This window comes from Chenopodium album, chromosome 17, assembly GCF_948465745.1.
Source record: "Chenopodium album chromosome 17, dcCheAlbu1.1, whole genome shotgun sequence".
NCBI classification, from domain to species: Eukaryota; Viridiplantae; Streptophyta; class Magnoliopsida; order Caryophyllales; family Amaranthaceae; genus Chenopodium; species Chenopodium album.
The window spans coordinates 35,393,198-35,400,695 of record NC_137850.1 but is presented as its reverse complement, the minus strand read 5'-3'; the positions used below and the strand labels follow the sequence as shown (position 1 = coordinate 35,400,695).

Here is a 7,498-nt window from a genome sequence, read left to right as displayed (position 1 = left end):
GATACATTGTGATTTATGGGGTCCATACACAAATACCTCTTTTACTGGTGCTCAGTATTTTCTTACGATTGTTGATGACTGCTCGCGTAGTGTATGGATGTATTTGTTGAAAGACAAAAGTGAAGTGCAGGGTTGTCATAGAAAATTATTTTGCTGTAGTTAAGAAGCAATTTGGCAGGGATGTGAAGGTTGTTCGTTCTGACAACGGAACTGAGTTCACTACTATACCACTTCAACAATTTTTCATGATATTAGAGTCTTGTTTCAATCTTCTTGTGTTGCCACGCCACAACAAAATGGTCGTGTTGAGCGAAAATACGAGAATATTTTGGAGGTGGCTCGTGCCCTTAGATTTCAAGCTTCTCTTCCAAAAAGATTTTGGGGTGAATGTGTCCAAGCAGCAATATATCTTATCAATCGCACTCCTACTAAAATCCTTGATGGTAAGATACCTTATGAGGTATTATTTGGTTCTGCCCCACAATATGCTCTTTTGAAGGTGTTTGGATGCTTATGCTATGCTCACAATAAACTAGACAAAAAGACAAATTCGCCTCTTGTAATCAGAAGTGTATATTCTTGGGCTACCCATTTGGTCAGAAGGGATGGAAAGTCTATGATCTTGAAACTCGGGAATTATTTGTTTCACGTGATGTTCGGTTCTTAGAAGATGTGTTTCCATTTTCTTAGATTTCTGAGGAAACTAGTCCTCCACTATCTACTCATTATTGTGCTGCATTCTTTGACTTATATTTCCTTTCCCCAAATTATATGGAGATGCAAAATAGTGCTAGCAGTTCACAAGACAGGAGGAGTGATGCTACTGAGCACCTTGCAACTGATCATGTGCAACCTCTTGATTCTTCACGTCTGCAATATTCTTCAGCAGCAACTGAGTCCTCCTTGCAAGGTTCGACACCCACGGACTAGTCTCATGATAGACCTACTACTTCTACAGACGAAGCTCATTTACTTTAGCGTGGTGATCGACCACGTCAACCTTCTACTCATCTTATTGATTATATTTGTCACTCGGCTCGTACATCCCATTCTACTTCAACAACACCCATGTCTTCGGTTTCCTCAGGTATAAGTTTTCCTAAAGCCAATTATGTTCAGTATAATAATTTTTCTGATAATCATCGGGAATTCGTTGCTACTGTTATTGCTAATACTAAACCCAGGTCCTATAAAGCGGTTGTTTGTCAATCAAGATGGCGTAAGGCTATGCAGATTGAAATTGATGCTTTAGAAAGAAACTCCACATGGGAGATTACATATCTTCCTCCAGGGAAGAAACCCATTAGATGTAAATGGGTATACAAGACTAAGTATCGGTCAGATGGTACTGTTGAGAGAGATAAGGCTCGTGTGGTAGTATTTGGGAATTATCATAAGGATGGTGAAGATTTCAATGATACTTTTGCCCCCGTGGCAAAGATGGTTAGTGTTAGAACGTTTCTAGCTGTTGCACTAGCTAAAAATTGGGAGGTTCACCAACTTGATGTAAACAATGCGTTCTTGCACAAAGATCTTCACGAGGAGGTCTATATGAAGCTTCCCCCTGGTTTTTTTCCATCATCTCCTACGTAACCTTTTCATCTTGTCATCATCTTCATCCATTGTCAAGATCTTCTTCCTCCTTTCATCACCAAACACTTTCTTCCTCCTTTCATCATTGACCCATTACAGCTTCATCTTCTTCATCTACTTCCTGCTTCAATCATAGCATCTTCATCTCCCATCACTCACCTTCGCCAACCACCATTTTTGTCACCCACAATATTTTTCGGCCACCATTTTCGGCACCAAAATCAAACAAAAACCCTAAGATAAAAGGAGAAATACAGGGCATGGTGAACCCTAATGGGTAGTTGAGTTTTTCTATCTCCATTGAATCTGCTCGTGAAGTGGTAAAGTAGTAGCCATTGAAGTTGTTTCAAAGCTTTCTGTTTGCTCCATTGAAACCCATCTCACGGTGTTAAGTTAGTGATATTGGGGCCAACTATACAAAGTACAAATGTAGGCGTCGTTTGAAGTGCGCCTACGTTAAGCATGTGTGAATATTCTTGGCACTCATAGGAAGTGGGATTGACGTATACAATTAGGGACAAATAAAGTAGGGAGCCGCCAACAAGTTTTTAAGGAACTTGTAAATCGTTCACGGATCATTCATAAAAGGCAACCACGAATAAAGGGACAACGAAAGGCAACAACGATGACCCGTGAAGGTTACACCTCATTCATAATCCATGAGATTACTAACTCCATATGGTTCTGAACCACGTAAGGAGAATCGGGGATGATGGTAAGAAGTGAGTCATGGAGTCACATTCGCCTGTATTGGCCTCTGGTCGATTCTTATAGTGAAAAGTGATTCCTGCAATCTCAAAGGCATACAAACAAAATATTCAATGCGCTCCAAAAATTATTTAGCTAAATTGGTTTAATATTAATGTAACATATAATTCTAAAATATTGTGATCACTTCAGTTAATAACATAAACATAAACCTAAACAATTATTTTGCTAAATTGGTTTAATATTAATGTAACATATAATTCTAAAATATTGTGATTCTAAAAAAGGAACCTAAACCGGTCGTCTAAATTATCTTATTAGGCGTGATATTCAAATAAATATTCCCTTTAGCATGCAATATGATGATCAAAGTAATAATAGAATCAACATTAATATTGGAAGCAATTTAACCATAATATCGTTAGTCAAATCAAATATAAATAAACCTAATCATGATACTAGCAATATTAAAATAAAATAAGTAATTAAATTAATTAAGTACTCACATTTCGCGCGCTTCTTTAAATTGCTACATCATGAATAAATCGTTAGTAATAACTTCAATAAAAATATAAATAAAATTGAAACAATTAAATTAAATAAAATGTAGAGTTGATTTGGTCCAAACCCTCAGTTAATTCTACCTTTCACGCCTTGGTTTAAGGACAGAACCTCGGATCAAGTATGGACTCCTTGGAGTGCTTAGGGGAAGTATTATGGAAGAATATGGTGGCTAGGGTTGTGGCTAAAGCAAGAGAGAAAGAGAGAAGAGAATGATTGTTAGTGCATAGGGAGAGAGAATGGTTTTTGGTGTCCCGAAATTGTAGAAATCAGGTTTGTATTTACAGAGGAGACAAACAGGGGGATGCACAAAACCCTAGAAGAGATAAGAGCCGCAGAAAAACCCTATTTGGGCACTGTGACACGGTGTTGGGCACTATGACACGGTACAGTCCACCGTGGCACGGTGAAGCACACCGTGTCGCGGTGTATAATTTGTCTAAAAATGCGTCTAGATTCATAAGCGCGTGAGAAAAAACGTGGAATAGAAATGGTGCAGAATAACATGTCATGGAACCAAGCACTGTGACACGTCAGCTTATGCCGCGACGCGGCAATTTAGCTGTTGCGCGGTAATTCCAGATTTTTTACGCATTTTTAAAACTATGATAACTTTTGATCCGTAACTTGGAATAAAGAATATAATATATCGTTGGAAATATCATCAAGTCTACTTTTTAACCCAATTAAAATCAGGTTAAAATCATTTGTATATGCTAAGATATGTCCGTTTTAGTGAAAGGGTGTCGGTTTTGGGCCGAGTTTAGTATTTTGCTCATATCTTCTTCGTTTTAAATCGAAATTGGGCTTATGATATATCGTTGGAAATCTTATTGAATGGTCTATACAAAAAAATAATAAGAAATTGTTTATCATTATTATAAACATGAATTTGCTCCAAATCAAGTGGCATACCATAATACCATATGGCACGATTGAGTAGTACTTTTAGCGATTTTCGTGTTTGGCTTAAAGATTTTCTTGATGTTATTCAGGCTTATGTAAAATTTGATAACGTTTAATTTATTTTTCAAACTCGTTTTCACGTAAAAAAAAGAAGGAATTATGGTTTGTGATCGACGGGGTGAATAGTTATGGTCATTGGGCTGGGTTTACTAATGCATTGAAGTCTCACTTAGGGCCTATTCTGATTGATTGAAATGAACTGAACTTATTGAAGCTGAACTGAACTAAAATGAACAAAACTGAGTATTTTATGAGAGAATGAAATTAAGATAAGAACTGAACTGAAATGAAAATAAGCTAAAGAGAACAGACCCTTAAACTTTAAAGTATAGGCTCGGTTTAGTGATAGTGGTTAGCGTTTTGATCAACTCAAAACACCACTAAAACAACTAATAGTGTATGGTAAGGTAGCGGTAATGTTTAGGAATCTAACAGTAAACATAATTGGATTTTAATGTATTTTAGTATTATAACCATTACTTTTGTCAATCACTCATACTATCAATCGTCACTGTTACAGCTAACATTTCCCCACTACTAATCATCAATATTATATACTAAAGTAATCACCAAGATTATCCTAGAAGTACACGTGTCGCGTCCACAATATAAAATTTTCCCTCCAAAAATTCTCTTTTTAAAATTTTTTCCCTTAAAAAATAATAAGATAATTGATAAAAAATAAAGGAGAGAATATACAGGCTAAATAATAGATCAATAACAACAACTCCAAATAAATAAACTATGTTTTTCTCGAGGGGAAAATAAAATATTAAATGTATACATAATCTATAAACAAATATACACTTATACTTTTAGACACCTGATTGTGTCTCCCCCAAAAACCAAACCCAGTGATAAGTACCTTTCACGTCATTGATATTGGGTAAGGTGAAATGTTGAAGAGTCTTGTGAATTCCCCTGTTTTCTAAAATGTTTTAATAAAAATAATTCATTTTGTATTTAAAAAATCATTCATTTCGTGTCTTATTTATGAAAAACATCTAATCCAGTTTATTTTGGTCCAAAATCTAAGTTTAATAATTATTTAGTTGGATGGGTTTGAAAAGACATTTTCAGTGATATATTATAAACCCAATTCCAGGTTATAATGAGGAAGTTATGGTCAAAATATTAAACTAGGTCTAAACGAGTTTGATGCGCGACCGAATGATCATGTGGAGGGTCCATTATTCTTAATTATATTTGATACGTCTATTTTATATAGTGTTTACCCCCGTCCCTTGGTCGTAATTGGTAGTGTTTTTGGCTCTTTAAAGCCACTTTTATTACTAATTGTTGTTTTCTAGTGTTTTCTTAGTTTTGGTTGAGTTTTGTAGGGAATTGCACATCTGGAGCATTTTTCCCGGGATTTTATGAAGGGTCTACGAGCATTAGAGGAGCACGACCGATATACCGAGGCAATTGGACCGAGTAGTCAAGCCCCCAAAGAGGAAATTCGGATTGGGCCGAATGATCGAGGCCCAACCGAAGTCCAAGGCTTGCCCAAAGTGGCTTAGAGTACCCAAGATGGCCCTGCCCGGCCAAGATGGTCTCGCCCGAAGGCGCGCCCGGCCGGGCGGGGCTCAAGAGTGTAAGACGCCCGATCTCGCGCCCGACCTGGCGTGAGAGAAGTCCCTTGAAGAAAGAAAAGACGCGCCCGACTGGGCGCGTGTTTTTGGAGGATGATTAGGCTCGATTTTAGTTCGTTTAAGTCTAGGATTTTCGAGTTTAATATAAATGCGTTTTTGTTAGGCAAGTTTAAGACTTTTTCTCTTAGTTTTCTCTCTCTACTTAGTTTTTAGATAAAACTTCTTTCTTACCTTCTCTCTCTACAACTCTACAACTTTGTTCTTAATTCAATCCTTTATTTCAGTTAACTTTGGTAACGATTTCTTCTGTATTATTTTTAGTGATTTAATTTCTTTCTTTGATCATAACTTATTTAATTGCTTTGATTAGTTTAGATTTAATTATGTGTGAGTAGTTTTCTTTCTAGGGTTGTGGGGATCCATAAATAATATGAAGGGGTAATTTATAATCGTTAATTGTCAATGCTTGGTTAATTTCCTATTGATTGATTTAATGCTATGCAACTAGATTTGCGCAGGTCTTTTATACATGTATGAGTTTAGCAATATTGATTCGAGATTTGAGAGATGAGAATTGATATTTAGGTTTAGTTTCAATAGGCAGGTTAATTTATAAATGGTTAAGTCGAGATTCGAGAGATGAGATTTAATACCGGTAGATTAATTCTGTGATTGTAATACGTAGCGAAAGCCCTTTATGATCTGGTTAATTGATGCATTGATGATTGATTATTATGTTTTACCCTGGAATATTGTTTATTGGTGAACCTATGCCCTAGGTCTTTTATTCATTGATTTTCTCTATTCTTGTTCTTCCCTACTTTTACTCTCCTTAATTTAGATTCCTTTCACCATAATATTATTTTGTTACTTAATAATTTAGATTGCTTAGATTAATTAGGAATAGAAAGACTTTTCCTGTGGATTCGACCCTACTTCCCTATCTGCATTAGTTAGAAGATTTAGGAATTACTTTTGATTGGGTGATACGACTCAAGCCTGTCAAAATTTGGCGCCGTTGCCGAGGAAACAGTTTTATTTTTATTTCTAATTGTTTTTGTAGTCTAGATTATTTTCCTTCGTCCCAGAGAACGTGATTTCTTTGGGAAAGTTCTCATATTTTTCGTCTAGTTCTTTGTTTATGCCCAGGTGTTCCAGATCAGGTTACACTCCATTCGATCCTGAAATCGAGCGCTTTTTCCATAGACAAAAGAATTTATACAGACAAATACTGAAAGATTCTGGGGTTGATATTCCCAGAGACCCTCCATCTTATTCTAGTGATTCGGAAGTTTCTTCAGAGCCAAAATCAGATATGACAGGAAATCCACCTAAAAAGCTCAGCGATTATTCGCAGCCGTCCCTGACGGATTTTCCACATCTCACTCCTACTCCAGCCCTTGATGGAATGCAATTCGAGATCAAGCCCCATTTTATTACAATGATAGAAAGAAAGCAATTTAGTGGAGCTAAGGGTGAAGACCCAAATCTTCACATTCCCGATTACTGTCAATATTGCAATACCATTAGGCAAGCTGGGGTCACACAAGACCAAATCAGGGAGATTCTTTTTTCCTTTCTCTTTATGTGGAAAAGCTAAATTGTGGTTTAATGGTTTGAATAGAACTGCACTTGGTATTACTAATTGGGAGACTCTTGTTTTGAATTTTTATAACAAATACTACCCTGCAGAAAGGACAACCTTATTGAGAAGTGCAATTCAGAACTTCGCCCAAGAGCTAGATGAAACTTTATTTGAGGCTTGGGAAAGATTTAAAGATCTGCAGAGGGAGTGTCCCCATCATAATTTAGCACACTGGTAGTTGATCCAAGCTTTCTACAATGAGATCGAAAATTCATCTCGAACAATTTTAGATTCTACAGCTAGTGGGAGATTTATGAATCTTAATGTTGATGATGCAGGTCAGGTTATCAAAGATATGGCAATCCACAATTCCCAATATGGGAATCCTAAAGGTTTTGCAAACAAAGGGAAACATAGTGTTGATTCAGTATCCTTTTTGCAAGCTCAATTAACCTCTATTTGTCAGAAATTAGATAATCTTAGTACTGCTAAT

General features: G+C 36.4%; 1 non-coding gene across 1 annotated transcript; it reads right to left on the bottom strand.

Moving 5' to 3' along the window:
• Window positions 1-7,123: 7,123 nt before the first annotated feature.
• Window positions 7,124-7,230, bottom strand: LOC145590450 (small nucleolar RNA R71). Its single transcript, XR_014102045.1, has one exon. It is a non-coding gene; the product is annotated as a small nucleolar RNA R71 (small nucleolar RNA).
• Between the last annotated feature and the right edge of the window lie 268 nt (window positions 7,231-7,498).